The sequence below is a fragment of the Camelus bactrianus genome, chromosome 8, assembly GCF_048773025.1.
Source record: "Camelus bactrianus isolate YW-2024 breed Bactrian camel chromosome 8, ASM4877302v1, whole genome shotgun sequence".
Taxonomy (NCBI): Eukaryota; Metazoa; Chordata; class Mammalia; order Artiodactyla; family Camelidae; genus Camelus; species Camelus bactrianus.
In genome coordinates, this window is record NC_133546.1 from 70,987,962 (window position 1) to 71,010,022 (window position 22,061).

Genomic DNA, 22,061 nt, shown 5'->3' on the forward strand with positions numbered 1-22,061 from the left:
AATATTTTAAAATATTTTATAGTTTCTGCCAAAAAAGAGAATATGCTATAATATCTGAGTGCTATAGTTAAATTGATATAATAGTATTGAAATCTATCCTAAGAAATAATGATGGTTATGTATCACTTATCCACCTTTTAACTAGTTAAAAGAGGAAAATAATGCTTTTCTCTGGAGAAATCTGATGGAAAGTGATCAAAGTTCATGTCAATAATGGGATGAAGCAACATCACGTACATCCTGATGGCATATCTTGGAAAGGACACAGCATAATTAACATAGTATTTCTGCTCAGAGTGAATAATCTGAATCTGAATCTGAGATATATATATATAAAACCAAAATTAAGAGAGATTATAAAATATAAATGGCTTATACTCATCAAAAAAGTGAAAGTCATGAGAGACAGAGAAAAGCTGGTGTACAATTCCAGAACACATGACTAATGTCTTCCAGTAATCGATCCTGGTGAAGAGGCCAGAGGAGTGAACAAAATGTGAAAAAGGATGTTATTGAGATAATTGATGAAATTTAAATAAAGTCTATTATAAAAGTATTATAGGAAGTTTAATGTTATATGAAGTTTAATATCCAATTTTAATAATTGGCTATGATTCTATAATTGAATATTCTTAATCTTTGAAAGTATAGAAGTATTTAGGGGTAAAGAGCTACGTGTCTGCAAAGTTTCTTTCATGGTACAGAAAACAATGTGTATGTACATGTGTGTTGTTTTTCATGAAGATGATACAGGAAAAGTGTGGGGCATGAGAAGATGGCCATGTCCCAGGTCCCAGGTGAGTCACTGGGATGTCCCTCATCAAGTGAGAGTCCTTGGCTTCATGTGGGATAGAATTCAAGAATGAGTCATAGTAAAGTGAGGGTAGATTTATTCAGAGACACATACTTCAAAGACAGAGTGCAGGCCATCTCAGAAGGCAAGAGAAAGCCATGAGAGGCGTGGGGATTGTTAGCTTTTATGGGCTCAGTAATTTCATATACTAACAAGCGGGAGGATTATTCTGGCTACTTTAGGAAAGGGAGGTGGGTTCCCAGGAATCAGGCCACCATCCACTTTTTTGACCTTTTATGGTTAGCCTATGAACTGTCATGGCGCCTGTGGGAGTGCCATTTGGTATGCTAATATATTACAATGAGTGTATAATGAAGATCAAGTTCTATTGGAAGTCAAATCTCCCACCATCTTGGGCCTCAAGGTCCACTGGGAGTTGAATTTTCCACCATCTCGGTGCTAACTGCTGTATCATTCCTCCCTAATGACTGTGTCCTGCCCCCTTCCTTCCTGTCTCAGTGAGATAAATTTCCATTACTGAGGATGCACTGATGTACAGGTACCCCAAGTGTACTGGTGAGAGTGAAAATTAGGCCTTAGCAATGTGTTTTGAAAGCTACTTAAATTTGTATTTATTTTAAGTTAGTAATTCCCTTGCCAGGAATTTATTCTTGAAATGTTATCATCAAAAAGACAAAGATGAACTAATGAGAATATTTTTGGCAGGCAGAATTCCAAGATGATGTGGGTGAAACTTATGACTGTGATGAAACATCACTGTGATTGTGCTAAGGTGTATGGCAGTAGGGGTGTACTTGGACTGAGCCTAACCTAACTGAGTGAGTTCTTCCAAAGCAGAGAGACTTTTCTGACTGGTGCGGAAGAGGCAGGGAGAGTCACACTGTGGGACCTAGAAGAACCAAAGCCAAAAGCCATGTTGTGATGGTGGGGACCATGGGGCGAGAACCCAGGGTGGTATCTGGGACCTGTAAGTGTTCCCTGGCTGACAGAAAAATGGGATCCCAGTCCTGCAGTCCCAAGAAAATGAATTCTGCCATAACCAGTGAGCTTGGAAAGGGTCCCCAAGCCTCAGATAAGAACTGCAGCTGCCCCAGTATTATTTCTAATAGCAAGTAACTGGAAATCATCTATATGATTAGCAATAAAGATCAGGTGGGCAAACTATGACATAGCGTTCAGTGATTAACTTCCATGTTTGCAAAGCCTCTATGCACTCGGCCAATGTGAAAGCAGTTCTGTGCATGCATTTCTGTCTCTGTATAAATATATACATTTTTATATATACTCATGTGTTTTTATATCACATATTGTTATGGGTTAAACTGGTTCTCACAAAAGAGATCTGAAGGCCTAAACCCCAGTACCACAGAATGTAACCTTATCTGGAAATAGGGTCTTTGGCAGGTATATTAGAGTTAAGATGAGGCCATTAGAGCAGGCCCTGATCCAAGGTGACTGGTGTCCTTATAGAAGGGAGAAATTTGGACTCAGAGACAGACACAAAGGGAAGATCGTGTGAAGATACAGGGAGACTCACATCCACAAGCCAAGGAAGGCCTGAGGGGGGATGGGGAGGTATGAACGTCCCCTCACAGTGATCAGCAGGAACCTCCCCCCTCAACACCCTCATTTTGGACTTTTAGCCCCCAAAACCGTGAGACGATAATTTCTGTTGTTTAAACCCGCTAGTTTTTAAGCCAGGAAACTAATACACATCTTTTCATGCTCATGTTGAGGAAACTGCAGTAAAACAGTGACTATTTCAGTCATTGAAAATTTATTTAGGTGGGTTCTGAACATGAAATGGTTAGTACTCAATTATGTTTGACCTATTAACATGGCAATTTTGCTTCAGTCTTTTCATTTGTTTTATATTTTTGCATTTCATTTTTGAAGCTTTCATAATAAGTACCTATTAGTTTTATTACTTGCAAAAATTGGTAACCCTCTTTAAAGAAATTGGGGTTATTTATGTCCTTATATATGTTAAATAAAGATAAATGACTACCTTGTAAAGTCATTTCCTTTCTTATGTTCCCTTTTCTTCAGTATCTTCATATCTGCCCTGTGATATTTCACAGTTTATGCATTATCTGTAAATATGTCAGGTTTTAATTTGATTTATTAAATACAGATATGACTGAAACAGCAGTTATCTTATAGGGAACTATATTCAATGCCTTGTAATGGCCTAGAATGAAAAAGAATATGAAAATGAATATGTACATGTGTGTGTGTATATATATATATTTATATATGTATAACTGAAACACTATGCTGTACATCAGAAATTAACACAACATTGTAACTGACTATACTTCAATTTAAAAAAAAGCAGTTTTCTGTTTCTACTGAAGCAAAGTAATTAATGGGAGATTAATATTGAATAGTCAGAATATGCACCGAAATTTCCCTATAAAACTTCAGTTCATGGCCTAACAGATTAAAGCTAGCTCTTCCTTCTGTGAAGTGTTAATGATTCAGTAATCATTTAAGGATTCAGTGAAAGCTACAAAATCTGCTAAGAAACGTGCTGGTGGTGTCTAGTGGGAAAGACAGGCGTCAAAGCAGTAATCGTACAGATGTACGGTACAGTCTTACGATGGAAACTACATGAACTATGTGGAACTACCCAAATCAAAGGTGAGAAAACTCCCCCTGAGGAAGGGATTTATAAGGTGACATCTGATTTTTGCAAGATAAGCAGAAAGCAGCTGCAGAGAGGGCTGTGGGTTGGGCTATATAGAAGGCTGATTAAAAATAGAACATCTATCACTGGACAAAATTCAGTGATCGTGGTTAAAACATGAGAAAAAAAGGTTATAATGCCATTGTCTGTTAAATACATTATTTCTTTTGATATCAATCTTGATATTGTAGAAATACTTTTCAAATCTGCATTTTCTGTCACAAATAAATCTCATTAACTGCTCCACTCCAAACGGCCACTTCTGTCACTGCAAATTTATATAGGGGCAGCTATACATTATTAACAATCTGTGAAAAGTCACTGGCTAAATGTCACCAAAGCTGAGATATAGCTGCACCTTGGGATTCATATAGCAAACAGTTTAGTATTAATCATCTTGGACCACAAGATGTCTTGACATTTGAGCAGCAACTTTTTCCTCTTTAACTTGCACTGGAATCAGACCTCTATTATCTCAGCCATAATTTTCAGCTTAAACTGTGATAGAAAGTTTTACCTTCTAAATTAAAGTGGTGAAAAAAGTTGATCCATCAAAGACCTTATCACTCATTTAATCAATACTCATCTTCAGCCTTCCCTTCCCCCACCAGCCAAACAAATGAGCAAGGGCAGCTATAAATTTCAAGCATCTTTAGAAATGCCGGAAGTGTTCTGAGCTCACTTTCTGTTACATTAACACCTAGGAGAAATGAACTTGCTGACCTGCCCTAAGACACTGATGATTGATTTTACTCTGGTGTTTTTTATTTTGATAAAATAAGTAGGTTTCATACTTTTAAATATGCATATGAATCTTATTCTGGTCAAAGTTTAATAATATTATTAGCTCATCAATCTATGGTGCCCACAAGATGTCTAACTTTATTAACAATATTTTACTGAAAATATCTAATACATGATATCATGACTTAATTTTTTAAAGATATATCATTTTAGTTTTTAACTATGGAGCTGGTCACAACAATAATATAAAGAAAATATATTTTTAAACTAATACTGATCATAGAAAATTTTAAAATAGGCAATACAGAAAGTGGTCATCAACAAAGTTCTATCAAACGTAACTTCTGAGAACACATGTGTGCTTCATGTCTTTTGTAATTTTGTTCCATGTGTGGGCAGCAAGCCATAGATGAACAATTATTAGAAACAATTACCTTGATCCCCTATTTCTAATTATCAGGCCTGAGATACATTTAGAGGTAAGCTTTACTTTGTTTCCTGTGTAATTTCATTTTACATTAAGAAGACAACACATAAATAATTGTAGTCACCCCATAAAATTTAAAGATGCAATAAAGAAGAATAATTAGGGACTTGACACCTTGAAAATACCCAGATTGTGCAGCTGAACTCAAGAAATCCTCTGCACAGAGGTGCTAGGAATACAGTTTGCCGTTCCATATGCCCCGTGAATACCTGTTCTGTTTTTCACAACTGAAACTTAAAAAAAAAAGAAAAGAAAAATAACTAATGATCAAATTAACTGATTTCTTACAGGTCTCTGTCAGTGGGCTCCTATTCTATTTAAAAATACATGTATGATAAAGTCAGGTATAAAGAGTATAATAAATTTATACATGGAAAAGAAAGGACCACCAGGACACTCTTTGTCGTCGTCCTCACTCTGGACCCGGGCTGACTGAGCAGCCATCATTCGGAGCATTGCCAAAGACCACAGCAGTAAAAGCCAGGAGCTCTGCAAAGTCTACGCCAGTTTCTCTCCCCACAGGGTCACATATCATATCCAGCCAAGTTCATTAGCTGAAAATATTGATGCTCCTCCACCCAAAAAGAAGTACAGTTATACCATGTGCTTGGAAAAGAGGAAAACTGGAATCTTTGGCAAAAAGAACTATGCATATCACAACATAAAATGAGGTGATATTCTAACTATATTTCTATGATCTATCTCTATCTCTTTCTCTGTGTCTGCAAAAAGACTCATGCAAATGAGAATTTTAACTTTGTGTATTATGTATGTATATAAATATATATATAAAAATTACATAGACTTAGAGTTGCCATGAATGACACATTCTATTTTATTTCTGAAACTTTATTTAAATAGTGTTCTGGCATTTATAAAGCACTGCATTTGGGGTTTTCAAATAATTAATTAGTACACTTGTAAATATATATTTAATAAAATAGAAAAATAGTCTTTTGTGAGTGAAATAGGAATAAACTGAGAAAAAAATTAAAGAGTTAGGGAGAGATGGTAAAAGCAAAACATAATTAAATTATAGTAAGTGGTTTGTGAAAGGGATTTATACAAAATCGGATTTCAAGCTATTATAGCGTAAATCAAATTTAGCCTTACTTGGCTCAAAGATGATATAGTTTTTTTTCCTTTAGACTATATTTTAGGTTCCAGGCTTTGTATAAAATTTAGATTCAAAGAAAATAACCTTAGTCACTTTCAATATTGTGATTTTCAGGTTTTTGGTTGTTTCAAAATTATCATCATTCTGAAGCATATTTATATGATATTTAAATGTCTTAAATGAATGGGTTTGTTAATTGTGTGTAGGAATTAAAAACAAAATTTGGAAATCATTATTTTACTGACATAAGAATTATACTTAATATCTTCATGCTTAAATGTACCCATTTGTCATCATCTATTTTTTTTCACTCCCAAGGGCCCTTTTCTTTTTGCCTATCCTGATCTCAGTCCTTGCTATTCACAGGAAGTTATGCCCTTACTGTTTCCTGAAGTTAAGCCAGCAGTGTTTCCATATCCACTAGCATCATATATTCAGGCCTTTCACTCTAAGGAGAGTCCAAGGATTCCTTGTCTACTACCTTTAGCCATTAAGGTCCTCTTACTCATTGCTTTTGCCTGTAATTTCCCAGTTACTGCTCCCTCAGTCCAAGACAACCGCGTGCCCCTGTAGTTCTTAGTGTAAATTGCTCTAATGAAATGACCAATTCTAATAATTACAGAAGTCAAGACTGTCTTCTAAATCCTGACTTCTTTTTGAGATTTGACGCAATAGATCACTCTCCTCTTGAGAGCTCAATTCTCCCTTCACTTCCATGCTATTCCATTCTAACATTTTACTACTTTTCTTTCACTATTTTAAGCTCAGTCACCCACTTTCTAAATGTGCTTTCATTGCGCTCTAAGATCTGTCCTCTCCTTTTTAATTACCTGTAAGTTGTTGCTAAGTAAGACCACTCCCAGATAAATGTCATTTATCACCAAAATGACAATGAATTAGACCTAAAGTTAGACCTAAATGTTGAGTTTCCACTTAATTATCCCCACCATAGATGGTCTACCGACACCTCAGAATGAACCTAATACCAAGCTGCCCCAACCTCTTCCAATCTATTCAATAGGCTATATGAAAGGATCATTCTTATTTCACTCTGATTGCTCAGGTTCTTCAAGGGAATCTGAAATATTTCTCAAAACTTTGCCCAATTCTACTATATTTACTGTTACTATCCTCTTTCCTAAAACACATTGAACTTTTAACATTTTCCTCAATTTCCTGATCCTCTATTCTGATTTTCATCATCTGCATCTTTTCTTTCTAAATCCTAGATTGTAATAAGTCACTCACTTTCTTTTTGGAAAAAAAAAAAATTCTGTCCCTGAAAATTGATCATGCTAGATTAGATGAGTTATGACCAGGGGAAGGACAAACACTAGCATGTTGATTCCCTGGCTTCTAAATACATGTGATTTCACCCCCTAAAATGAAATATATATATTTGAGCTAAATTTATTACAGGTTATTTGACATAATGAATCAGTGTATATTATCAGTCACATTCTGCTACAGATTCATTCTGAAATGTAACTATTTTTCTAAGATTGTTCCCATCTTCTTATCTATTCTACAGTAAGAATTTCATCAGGTAAATGTAGAGAATATATATATCTCATCCTGGGGAAAGAGAGAGAGAGATTCAGTTTCTTGTCACTTAATGCCCTTCATGTACTGCTTACTGCAGAATAGTGTTTTCTGCAAATTGGAGAATTATTTCTTGCCCTTGACTAGATCCCAAGAGGTAACACTACTGAGATGGGACATAGATGAAATAGACACCAGTGGCTGAATTACAACTTCTGAGACATTTATTAGAGAAGCTGGTAGGAAGAAAGTTAAGAAAAAGAATTATAGGCAAAAAACAAACAAACAAACAAACAAAAATATATTTGCAAATGATAAAAATGATAAGAGGTTAATATCCAAAATATACAAAGAATTCATACAATTGGACATCCAGAAAACAACAAACAAGCCAATTAAAAAGTGGTCAGAGGAACTGAATAGATATTTTTTCCAAAGACCTATAGATGGCCAACAGAAACAGAAAAACCATCACTAACCATCCACAGCACTAACCTTCAGGGAAATGCAAGTTAAAACATCAGTGAGATAATGTCTCATAGCTATCAGAATGGCTATTATCAAAAAGATCTCAAATAGCGAGTGTTGGTGAGGGCAGGTGTGAAGAGGAGATTAAGAGGTACAAACATCCAGCTACAAAATAAATAAGTCATGAAATGTACAGCATGGGGAATATAGTCAATAATAATGTAATACCTCCCTATGGTGATGAATTTGATTAGGAGATACAAACTTCCAATTACATGATAAATAAACACTATGCACAACATGATCAATATAATTCACACTGCTATATGCTATATATGAAAGTTGATAAGAGTCAATATTCAGTTCTCATTACAAGAAGAATTTTTTTCTTTTATTCTGTATCTATATGAGGTGATTGATATTCACTAAACTTATTGCAGTAATCATTTTATGACCTACATAAATCAAATCATTGTGCTGTAAACATTACATAGTGCCATGTGTCAATTATGTCTCGAGAAAACTGGAAGAAAAAATAAAGTCTTTGCCTAATAATTAAAAAAAAAAATTTACATTTTCATTCCATAGGTTGAGAAGCACAGCAAATTCTATTAAAGCAGAAAAGCACCTCTACCATTATTATATATTTAAATAAATGTCTTTCACCATGATACATTCTTAATGTGTGATTGATTTTGATTATTTAATAATTTGCATCTATTAATTATGGGGTTTTTTTTTTTTAGCATCTTCATAGTTTGGTTTCCAAAATAGATAGCATCAGAACATACATTAGAAGACTTCCATATTTTATATGCTCTAGATCAAGTTATATGTAGTGGGAAGTGGCTGTTGTAAGCTTGAAATTACTCATATGTAACATTCTCTTGACTTACACTCTTTTTTGGAGATAAGGCTTTAAACTTTTCAATGTATTTCACTTTGATATTCCATTCATGTTATTCTTTTCCTTAAGATGACTGTTAATTCATATTTTTTCCTGACTAATAAACAATTTCAGAGTTTAAAAATATTTATCCTCTTTCTACTTTATTGTTATAGACTTTAGGAGTCCACAGAGCACCAAATACAATAAATAAAAAGGAACTACTCTAAAATATACTACTATAAAAGTTCCATATGTAGGACAGATAAACAAGATTATACTGTATAGCACAGAGAAATATATACAAGATCTTGTGGTAGCTCACAGCGAAAAAACATGTGACAATGAATATATGTATGTTCATGTAAAACTGAAAAATTGTGCTCTACACTGGAATTTGACACAACATTGTAAAATGACCATAACTCAACAAAAAAAAGTTTAAAAAAAAGTTCCAAAATCTGTATATAGAAGAAAATTCTAAACATTTTTAGAAAGAAAGAAACAGGTGTTAAATAATTGCAACCAAGAATAGCATTTAACTTGCCGACACAGCAATTCTATCAGCATTCTGAGGGAAAAATTTCCCAAACTAGAAATATATTCAGTCAAGTGCGATAGTAAGGATGCCTTTAGATGTCAAAGATTTCTTTTTTAAAGACCAATCTCCAAACATCTTTTGTTGTTATTGTTGAAAAAAAGAAAGCATGAGTTCCAGAAACCAGTCCACCTGGCCTCAGATGTCTGAAAAAAGAAGGCACTAGTATGTTAAGATTGTGCAAAATTTTGAGTGGATGATGCAAAATGTAGAAATAACTGTGAAAATAAATGTTTGAGGGGAACGGAATTTACCACCCCAAAACACATCTCTTTGGCAAGTTAATTATTTAAAACCTGTTTTTTTCTAAGGAATAGCAGATATGGGGAAAACTCTGAAAACCAAGGAGTCACTCTTTTCTAAAAACATCTGCATTTGTAAGGAAAATCTTCATCTGTAAGGGTGTCTTCCTTTTCTCTACAGGGAGGAAGAGGATGATCAAATCTTTAGAAACTCAATGGAAAAAGCAAGGATTTTTTTTCTTTTAATGACTGAGTAGTATTCCATTGTATAAAAAAAAAGAATAAAGTAATGCCATTTGCAGTAACATGGATGGACCTGGAGATTGTCATTCTAAGTGAAGTAAGCCAGAAAGAGAAAGAAAAATACCATACGATATTACTCATTTGTGGAATCTTAAAAAAAAAGAATGAAAGATAAAAAGAAAGAAAGAAAGAAAGAAAGAAAGAAAGAAAGAAAGAAAGAGAAAAAAAGGGTATTATGAACTCATCTACCAAACAGAAACAGACTCACAGACAGTAAACAACCTTATGGTTACTGGCAAAAGTGGGTGGGAAGGGATAAATTTGGGAGTTTGAGATTTATAAATGTTAGCCATTATATATAAAAATAGATTAAAAAAATTCTGCTGTATAGCATGGGGAACAATGTTCAATATCTTGTAATGACCTTTAATGAATAGAATATGAAAAAGAATATATATATATGCATGACTGGGACATTGTACACCAGAAATTGACACATTGTAACTGACTGTACTTCAGTTAAAAAAAAAGTACAGAAAACTGCTAATTACCTTCAAAATGTACTCTATAAAAAGGTTCCCTAGAGTGTAGAGGTAGGAAAAGATCAAAATAAATACTTTATCTAAATAGTTAAATTTGTAACTTTATACTACTCTTGTGCGACACCACTCCTTTCTCAGTGTCTTCTATCCCTATTTGTGGCACCACCTCACCCAGCCCTCCAGCTAGAACTGTAATTATTGTGGGCTTAGATTGACTGCCAAGCTGGTGATCATGTTTTCCCCAATCTATATTGCCAGAAGAAATCACTTCTTTTGTCTATTGTAATCAGTTATGTAAAAAGCATGTCTTTTTCCCATAGTCCCTGCCTGTGCTTTCCACACCCTCTTCCTACTGAAGGGAACCAAAATTTGCCACCCCTCTTTAAGCTGATTATTTTTGAGACACAGCAGACACAGGGAAAGCTCTGAAAACTGAGTAGAATTTACCCTGTTGTAAGAGTCATTTGTATTTATAATGGAACTCTCCATTTGTAAGGGTGTCTTCCTCTCTTACCTAGAAGAGAAGGATGACTACATCTCTAGAAGCTCTTGTCAATGGAGAAAGCTTGACTGAGATCTACGTAACAACTTACCCTTGTTCTTTGTCTCCTGTGTTTCCCTTGGTAACTTTCCATTAGTAAGCTTTCCCCCAACAGCCTTCTTTTGACTTTACCTGAAGATGATATTAAAGGGGATGGCTTGGGCCATTTAGGAGAGTTACTAGGTTTTCCTGGGTCTCTTCCACATACACAGGAAGTATACATGCTATTCAACTTCTTTTTGTTTTTCTACTGTTAATCTGTCTTTTATTACAGTAGCAGTCTCAGCCAAGAGCCTAGAAAAATAGATGGAAAATTATTTTTCCTTCTCTACACCACACACTGGAGTATAACTTCTCTGTGGATAAAGACTGTTTTATATTCACTCTATATTCTTCATAGCACCTATTCAATTATTTCCCACACAGACTTCTTATAAAATTGTTGAGTAGATGAATAAATGAATAAATAATGAACTAAGAAAATAGTATTATAATGGCATTGAGTCAACTTTTTGTTCCATCCATGACTATTGTTGTCATGTTACATGCATCGTGTTATACACAGGGGATCTCAAAAACAATAACGTATGTTATTATTAGAGGAGAACCCACACTATTTCTCTGGAATTAGCAAAAATGTGAATGCTCGTATTTTAATATAGCCTTCATGCATTTACTTATTTCATTTTTTAAAAACAAAATAAAATAAATTGGCTTATTTCAGTTTGAAACATACATAAGTGAACCTTCCCAAATGGGATTAAAAATAATAGCAGGTGTAACAGAAATGTGGTTACTGCCTATGTAGCAATCTGATCTTATTTTACAGCTTAGTCTGTCTGAGATACTGGGAGTTGCAAAGGGATTTAAGAAATTTGAATAGGTATGAACTGTACTGAATATTTGCTGTATCTGAAAAGCAGGAAATTCACTGTTAGGTGTAAGAGAGAGAGAGGGAGAGAGAGGGAGAGAGATTTGAGAGAGGGAAAATGAGGAAAGAGAGAGAAAGCACAGGGGATACGTATAAGGGTTCTGTGGAATTCATTGGCTGAAGGGTTCTGGACCAGCACTGTGAGTAGAGAACAGGTGAAGATGAGAAAAGGGGTTTGAGACATGATGGTGTGTGTGATGGAATGGGTCTCTAATGTTCTATAAGAGACATAATTAAGTGTTGCAATTCCTTTTTGATTATGTATGAGTCCTGGTCCATACGTTTTTATAAATGTGGTTCTCTGCAGTCTTGGTCATTTGGGCCTAGGGATTTCTAAAGTTACATGTGCTATATTTGTTTTAAAGTGTCATTTATCTTGGTTTTACTTCCTTTTAGAATGCTGAGTGTAGGAGTGAGGAACACCTTCAATATCAGGATTGCACATTAATAGGGAAAAGTGTTATTTATACTGAAATAGTCAGATTCACAAACTGTTATTGAATCTTGTGGTATTTAATCTCGCACACTGGCCAAGACAGCCCTAACATTCCCTTCAACTTGACTAAACTTCACACAGACCTTTTCCTGACTCTCACCCCCTGGACCCCCTGTTCTCACAGCATTTCCTTTAGAAAACCTGTCACTGTCAAATTCTTCTTTTGACCCTTGGAAATATACATCTTTTTGAAAGCCTCTTGTCAGTTTCACAACGAGGGATGTCTTTCTCAAGGACCTAGGTTCTGGCCCTTTGAAATGCAATCAAGGAAGACAGCTCCTCAGCAAGTGTCTGGAAGGGCAGGAGCCCAACATAAGGGGCTGCTTGTTCCAAGTTGTAAACCACTTCCTGTCAAAAAGCAAGCTTACTTTTTCCCCTGGATAAGGTCTAGGAGTCCCCCCTCCCCAACTGTGAAATGTTCTCATGCCCTTAATTTCAGAGGAATTGAGCTCAGACTAGTTCTGGCCTCTCCTCCCTCTTGCGATAGCCTTGAATGAAGTCTGCTCTGCCTGTTTAACTCCGCCCAGTGAAACTTTTGCTATGACAATACCAGGTGGCCAATACGTGAAGACAACATGTAAGGAAGTAAACAGAAATGAAGCGTTAGTGAAAGTCACAGAAACTTACTGTGTTGTGTTTGACATGTTTGCCATTATTGTATTCACACAGCTTTAATTGTTCAACTTCAAAATATTGGGCGGGAGAAAATTCATATTCCCTGATTTTTCTACATCAAATTTAGTATCTTCTGAGCCCCCAGCTGATCACCCAGCAGGAAATTCAACATTGCTTGTTCTGGGGACTCCTCCTCACTCACCCATGGGCTCATCCAAGAATCTTGGGCTTGACGGTGCCAGAAAACGGGCCAAGAGCTAAATGTATGTCACAGGCAGGAGGCAGTACTTTTGTTCCCAGAGCTCAGGTCCATGCTTTTTTTTTTCTTCTCTCCAAATCTGCTACCTGAGGTGTATTCTGGGCTACCTACCACTCTCAGTAATTTCTCCCCGCCACCAGCATCCATCCTCCACCCCCATCCAAAATGAGCCCTGGACTCTGCCCCTGGGAGCCATTCCTCCTCACAGCATTGACAGAACTCAACACTCATCCCAAGACTACTGCTTCGTCCTCCCCCAGAGAAAAGGAACTTTCCTCCGCCTCCATCCTCTCAGGGCTGGAAACTGTTCCTCAATTTCACTCTTGTTTTCGGTTCTAAAACTAAAGAAATCTATTTATGTCTTTCCCTGGCGGAGGGCCAGGAAAGATACAAGGTCAGACTATCCTTTTGAAACAGCATGTGGGCGTCTTTTTCTAGGTGTGAGGAAGGAGTTTCAAGCTGGTAAACAGATTATGCATTTTAGTAATGATAGTAACGGTAAATATCCATGTGACGCTTGTGTGGCAAACATTATCTGAAGGCTTCTCAGATACATATCATGATCATAATTGGACATTTTTTTTTTAAAAAAGTAAGTTCAGAAACTGAGGCAGTTCACCACATTAGAATATGGACACTAATATCTTTATACTCACTGTTTAGAAAGTAAATATGCACACATCTGGAAATAACATCTGGGCGGAGTAGGTGGAATGAAACATGATAATAAAAATAATTTAGGACCACCTCACTAGTGTGCACTCAAATGGATATGTGCAAATCTATGAAGGAGAAATTTTGTATCTTTAAATTAAGGACAATTACTTTATTGAATTCTTAGAAGAGAGTAAGGGAGTGTGGTGTTTTATTATTGAACTAATCTGTTTTTTAGATGACATCTGAGTTCCCTTGAAGGAAAGCTATTTAGTAGCCTTACCTTCCAGAGGTTTTCAAAAATATATATTTAGTTTTGTTAGATTTTGTTTTTGAACAGTGTTCCCCTTGTAACTGATGCTCTGGTCCCCGTTGGCCACTCCCTGGCCTATGTCCCCTGTAACCGTCATCTTACTCAGCAGTAACGCAGAAGCATCCGTGCATGACAGACTCCCACATCTCATTCACATTAGTCTATCCCGCAGGAAGCAGCATCTTTTTTTGGGTACACACAGCCTTTTTCTGCCATGTACTCTGCATGCCTCGATGACTTTGAAAACGAAACTTTCTTCCTCCTCTCCTAGACTAGGATTCTAATTTGGGTATAATGGGATGTGAACCTCCCCTTAAGCCTTTTAAAATATTCAAGGGAGGCATAAAAAGAAATAGCAGAGAGACATTCACTTTTTATTACTCTGTCTGATGAGGATATTGTATTACACACATGCTAATGTAAATTCTTCTAAAATATAAAATTTCCACCCTTTTATTCTCTCATTGTTCCCTTTCCACAATCAATTTGGATTCCTGAGACCTTACACAACAGAACTAAATAGCTTTTTCGAAACTGATGTGCCCTGGTCTTTTGAATTCAGTAACTGCTTCACTAGATCAGAGCTGTAAGTAACAAATTTCTCTTTGTGACTCTTCCTGACAACAAGAGAAAACATTAATTTAACTTCCCTGGGTGAACTTGAATCGAGGCCTGAAAAGTAGAAAAATAACCTAAACTATTTACTTTCTACCACCTGCCCAGTAACTCTCACAGGGGAAAGAAATATTGCCAGGATTCTAAAACTTAGCTGAAAGAAAAGCTGTCATATTTAGAAAAAGTTATAATATATGACACTAAAATTTAGAAATATTCATTTTCAGCTTCTAAGGGCTTCTGTCTTTATATTTAGCCTTGCTCTTCTTAAAGTTATATTCAGGGGAGTCTTTTAACTTAAGAATTAATTGCACCCTTCTTATTATAAGTAAAAAATATGGAACATGTGTTTCAATCATTTCTGCAAAACAACTTAAAAATGGTAGGATTTCAGGTTCAAGATATTATTATTAGATCCGTCATTCTCCTGATAAACTCCTATAGGCCCTTCTCAGCCACCACACAGATAAGTATTTCACAGGAATCCAGGACAGAGGAGTCACTGAAACAACGATTTTGATGGGACGTATATGAGATGGAAGATCCAGATTAATTATGTTGACCATAGAGACCACACAGTGGAACTGAGTTATGATAATCCTAACTCCTTCATCATGTGAACAGATGCTAAGAAGCAACATATTCAATTACTATTTGAATACATTATCTCATTCTCTGTCCCTAATAAAATATCTGTTGGCACAGTTTCAAAATGACTTGAAACTGTGACGTACTCCTGCCAGGAACTATAGAAGTTTTAAAAGTCATTGTCTAAACCAACAACATAACACCATTTGCAGCAACATGGAAGTTCCTGGAGAATGTCATTCTAAGTGAAGTAAGCCAGAAAGAGAAAGAAAAATACCATATGAGATCGCTCATATGTGGAATTGAAAACAAAACAAAACAAAACAAAACATAAATACAAAACAGAAACAGACTCATAGGCATAGAATACAAACTTGTGGTTGCCAAGGGGGTGGGGGGGTGGGTGGGAAGGGACAGACTGGAATTTCAAAATGTAGCATAGATAAACAAGATTATACTGTATAGCACAGGGAAATATATACAAGATCTTGTGGTAGCTCACAGCGAAAAAAAAACGGGACAATGAATATATGTATGTTCATGTATAACTGAAAAATTGTGCTGTACACTGGAATTTGACACAACATTGTAAAATGACTATACCTCAATTTAAAAATGTTAAATAAATAAATAAGTAAATGTTAAAAAATAAATTAATTAATTAATTAAAAAATTAGAATAAGTGAAAAAAAAAGTCATTGTCTAGATCTTTTGCCTCTAACAAGGAAATGCCTCTAATGGGGAAGTACTTTTGCTGATAATTAGAGTGAGTTACGCTTATACCTACTTACACTAGTCATGATAAAGCTATTTCTTCAGGAGCTTTAAAAATAAATCAGCCTCTCTTTGATATAACATTTGCTGATAAGTTCAGAAATAACGGGAGGTAATCATTTTTATGATATTGATTTTTGATGCTGGTTTTAAGGATGCCTGATAGAGTATATCTGTATGCCCGTCCCTAAGATCACACCCATACAATGCTGCAAAAATACGACCAACATTAGGAGAAAGTAACAGCTAAATAATAGAGAACTGTACTTTACCCTAGTCTTAAAAGTCATCTATTTTTAATGCAATTGGCCTGTAAACGAAGTCACAAATATATGTTCTAATTCTTGCTACACTATACGGACTTAAACAGATATATTGAAATGTAACTAACAGAAAACAATGAAGCAGCTCATAGGCTTCAAAGACCAAAAAACTTGTCAAAAAATTATATATGTGGTGGTGATATTTTTCACAAGTGATAGAGGAATGTCCTACCAAAGTTGCATAGAAGTTTATGAATTTCATTAAATATTTAAAATCTATTCTGAGTGGTATCATGCAATTGTCAATGTCTTTTACTAGCAGAGAGGAACAGCAGTACAGGCATCTTTGGGACTCGACCTTTTTTATTTTTATTTTTTAAAATGTAGGAAACAAAAATGGGACACTTTTATTCATAACTCAAAAGTAACATTAAGCAGGTAGAGTAAGAGATTAAATATAAAATACAGCTCCCCACCCCAGTCCTATTTCCCTAAGGCCTCATGGTCAAGTGGAACCTCTGCAGAGAACACCTGGACCACAGAGGATGGGTCAGAGACACCTCCTCTGTCTGGACTCCTGTTGTGTCTTCGGTCACCTCTCCTCTTGCTCTTGGGTGGACCTTGAATGAAACATCAGTTCTCCCTGATTGGTTGTCCCATCAAATCCTGGCCATTGAATCCCTCCATAGCAGCCTGGGACTCCTTGAATGTTTCATGCTCGATTGAAGTATACCCTGTCAGATATCCTGTTCACCTGTCCAGGTTGAGGTGGATGTTTTTTATTTTCCCCTTCTCTGCAAATTTATTGTTATGTCTTCTTCTTTGGCTTCCTCATGGACTCCAGTGACAAAGAGAATCCAGCCTTCAACAGAGCACTGTGGTCTGGGTTCATGGCCATCCTGCTCCATGCTGTCATAATCCTCACGTATCCATGCTCAAGATCTGTTTTTGGAGTCAAAGCTGTGACCCTTCCATTTCTTTGCTTTGTCTTTCAGTTTGTGGATGCTGTCCTCCCCATCCGAATCCGTGGTGAAATCCTTGCCCTTAGCCTCATGAAGATCCAACATGTCTGTCATCTTGCCTTCACTCTCTTGACCTTTATAGCGGAGGGGAGCTGATACATCATGCAGAGAATTGTTCCAAAGGTGCTCTGACAAGACAGAATGTCCCTATATCTTTTGGATTCTGCTTACTAATATTTCAATTTGGCAAACTGTGTTCATTTTTTTTTCTTATATAAGGTAAGGAATTTAAGGACCCTATTTAATAAGTTCAAGCTCTCTACTTATATTGAGAAAGCACAATCACTGTCAGGAAAATGAAAGTCCTCTAGACTCAGCTAGAAACTAAAAGCCAGTTCATATTGTTTCAAGAAACAGAAGAAGTTTCCACACCTTGAAAGGATAGGGGATACTCTTTATCCCAGATTCCTGGTCTCATATTTTACTATTCTCTTCAATATACAAAGACACTCTTAATTGCCTAAAGAACAGACATTTCTTGGTTCATCTTATTTTCTCTTGCTTGCACAGAAACTGCCTTCTTAAAAGTCTTCTTTTTTTTTTAATCTGTTATGTGTCTTCCATTTCCAGTGCACACACACTCATAACACACACAAGCACAAATACATATATACAGTGACAATATTGTATAATTTATTTGAATATATATATTTTCCTTGAAAAAAAAGAAAACTTCTAAGCTTTAGTATTTTTTTCCCAAATGCCATTTATGCACATGCTTTCCCATGCAGATTTCATTTTAAGAATCTCCATTGTCTGTCATGTTGATGACACGCCCCCTCTGACCTGACGCCATGCTTAAATTCTTAGTAACCTACTTCTCTCCACACATGTCAAAATCAACATAGCCACAAATAATTTCATTGTTTTCTTCCTAGAAAATCCCTATACCTTATATGAATTTTAATTAGTGACAGCATCATTTTTGTAGTAATAAAAATTGAAATAGTAAACCTTTTTTGACTCATTTTCTTTAATCTTAGATTTCAGTCTGATTCCAAGCCATGTAAGTCTGCATTCAAAACGTCTTAGGCTCCTCCCCTTCCCTTATACTCCCACACTGGGCTCTTCTAATTATATATTATCTCTATATGTTCACTAGAATGTTATCTAAATATTTTACTGCTCTCTTCCCGGACTTCAATTCTTTCTGAATGCTGTGGCATAGTAAATCCTGCTCAACAGATTATATGCATGATTTGAATCTTTTATAGAGGAGCTTATGGAATTAATTACACAGTCCTCAATCTATTCTACTAAGACCCTTACCTGCAGTATGGTCTGTGATTTGGAAAGTTATTTAACTATTTAATGCCTCAATCCCCTTACCCATAAAATGGGAATAATGGTACAGAAGTTTTACTCATGTTAGAATTAAATGATATATACTATACATGATAAGTACTTGATGAATAATACTTTATTTTTATTGACATTTCTGACTCTACTTTTCAAAATGATTTAAAATAATTTACATTTTAATTTTTTTTAATAATGTTCACATGAAAAACTTCTACCATATGGAAAAGTTGGAAAAACAGCACAATGCATACCAGAGAACCCATCAGAAGACCATAATTGTTAACATTTTGCTATTTGTCTTTTGGATACTAATGTGTAAATGTATACTTTCTAAACATTTTCAAAATAAGTTAGAAATTTTTGACACTTTAATTATTCCCAACACACATATCTTAAAATTAGGATGTTCTTCATATTGTCTGGACCACTGTCATACCTAAGAATATTAATCATAAAAAGGTTCACATGTTTATTCAAATCCTCCCAACTATTCCTTTAATGCATTTCATAAGTGCTTTTGTTTTTAGTTTAGTTTAGTTTTTAAGCAAGATGCAATCAGTTTTCCTGCCTTGCATTTGGTTATTAGAAATGTTCTCTCTCCTTTAATCTAAAAGAGCCTCAATTTTTTTTAATTCACAAATTGCTTTATAAAATCTCTTATAGTGTGTATTTACTTATTGTTAACTTAGTTTTTCTAAACTCTGTATTTCTGCTGAATTAGAAATTAGATGTAAAGGATGGATTAAATCATGTTAGCCATTTTTGATTAGAAACATTCATGAGTTCTTCAGATAGCATCACATTAAAGTGTGTCTGATGTCTCACAAATAGTAATGCCAAATTCGAATGATGGCTTACGCGGATGACCTCCAAATCTTTACCTTGCAAAAATATAGTTTGTTAACTCCCCTTATGATTAGCAAATAGTGTGACAGGTGATACTTTTACAGTGTGGGAAAAATATTTCTCCTAAAGGTTTTAGCATCCTTTCTCCTAAAGGTCTTCAAAAATCAATTATTTAATCAGAAGTTGTAAATTAGTAATTTTCACTGAAGTATTTTGATTTAAAACATTTTGTTAGTTTCAGGTGTATAGCAAAATTATTCAGTTATATTATATGTTTCTTATTCTTTTTCATTATAGGTTACTGCAAGATATTGAATATAGTTCCCTGTGCTCTACAGTAAATCTTTGTTTTTTAATCTATTTTACATATAATAGTTTGTATCTGTTAATCCCATACTCCTTATTTATCTCCCCTTTCCCCTTTGGTAACCCATAAGTTTGTTTTCTATGTCTGTGAGTCTGTTTTGTTTTGTAAATAAGTTCATTTGTATTATGTTTAGATTGCACATTTAAGTGATATCATACAGTATGTGTCTTTCCCTGACTTACTTCACTAAGTATAATGTTCCCTAGGTCTATCCATGTTGCTGCAAATGGCAATATTTCATTTTTTTTTTTGATTGAGTAAAATTTCATTGTGTGTATATGCATATGTATACAAACATACCACCTTAAGCCAATTGTCTGTTGATGGGCACTTGTGTTCTTTTCATGTCTTGGGTATTATAAATAGTGCTACTATAAATGTTGATGTGCATGTATCTTTTTGAATTAGAGTTTTTGTCTTTTCTAGATATATACCCAGAAATGGATTTCTGGATCATGTGGTGACTCTATTTTTAATTTTTTAAGGAACCTCCATACTCTTCCCCATAGTGGCTGCACCAATTTACATTCCCATCAACAGTATAGGAGAGTTCCCTTTTCTCCACACCAACTCCAGCATTTATCATTTGTGGACTTTTTAATGATGCCATTCTGACTGGTAGGAAGTGATACCTCATTGTGGTTCCTATTTGCATTTCTCTGATGATCAGTGATATTGAGCATCTTTGCATGTGCCTGTTGGCCATCTTTATGTCTTCCATGGAGAAATATCTTTTTAGGGCTTTTGCCCATTTTTTGATTGATTTTTTTTTCAATACTGAGTTGTATGAGCTGTTTGCATATTTTGTATGTTAACCTCTTGTCAATTGCATCCTTTACAAATGTTTTCTCCCATTCCATAGGTTGTCTTTTAATTTTGTTAATGATTTCTTTTGCTGTGCAAAGCTTTCAAGTTTGATTATGCCCCATTTGTTTATTTTTGCTTATATTTCTTTTGCCTTGGGAGACTGATCTAAGAAAACATTGCTGTGATTTATGTCAAAGAATGCCCTACCTATGTTCTTTTAGGAGTTTATGGTGTCATGTCTTATATTTGGGTCTTTAAACCATTTTGTGTTTATTTTTGTTATGTGGTGTGAGGGAGTGTTCTAACTTCATTGATTCGTATTAAGCTGTCCAGTTTTCCCGATACCATTTTTTTGAAGAAACTCATTTCCCCACTGTATATTCTTGCCCCCTTGTTTTGTATTAATTGACTGTAGGTGTGTGGGTTTATTTCTGGGGTTCCTATTCTGTTCCATTCAAATTCTGTCATAATTAAATGATTTTTCCCCTCATCAACTGGGAATGAGCTACTATTTCCCTTAAAAAGGCAATGTAAATAATTAACTATTCCCTTTTAATTAAAATATTAATCATAAGGAGTCAAAATAAAAATCATTTCCAGAGGTAGTAATGAAAATTTTCTCTCATTTTTTGGGTTTTTTTCAGTAACACTAAGAAGTCATGGATTTTTCTCTTTACTATTTGATAATCACATATAGTCATTATTTTTTCTGATGCTCACATTACACATATTAAACCAGTGGTTTCATTCAGGCTGGCCCCTATGTCCTTTCCATACATCTGGACTTTGAGTATCAAAAAGAGAAAATTTAATATTCATGCATTGCCTTTTGTTCTTAAAACATATTCCACTAAATACACACAATAGGAATACTCATGTGAAAGTAATATTTCTGTAGTATTCTTATAAACTCAGAACAAATTCAAATTATTTGTTTAGCTTATTTCCAAGTTGACATTTTAAAAATATCTCTTTGGTTTCTTTTATGTCACTCACAGGGCAGAAATTTTGCCCCAGTTGTAGCAGGTCAAGAATATTGGAAGCCGAATTGACCCAGTCCCCACTTCTTTATAGGGTGGAGTTTTTGCATTCAGAGAAAACCAGAGGTCATCATCTTCAACCAGTGCCTCGAGCAATGGCTCAGAGATTTTGCCCAAAAAGAGAGATGGTCCATAAAACCAAATTTCTGCCCTCTCTCTAAGGAACTGATTTTATTTGAAATAGAATGTGGGAAAGTTCAAGCCTAAAGGCAAACTTGAAAATAATGGATATGAAGGGGTAAGCATTTAAAAGGAG

The 22,061-nt window shown here is 35.2% G+C and overlaps 1 protein-coding gene and 1 pseudogene across 1 annotated transcript in view; both read right to left on the reverse strand.

Moving 5' to 3' along the window:
- Positions 1-22,061, reverse strand: part of EYS (eyes shut homolog) — a 1,185,464-nt gene that overhangs the window by 578,970 nt on the left and 584,433 nt on the right. The gene's annotated exons all lie outside the window — the stretch shown is intronic.
- Positions 16,905-17,497, reverse strand: LOC105079139 (RNA-binding protein 8A pseudogene; annotated as a pseudogene).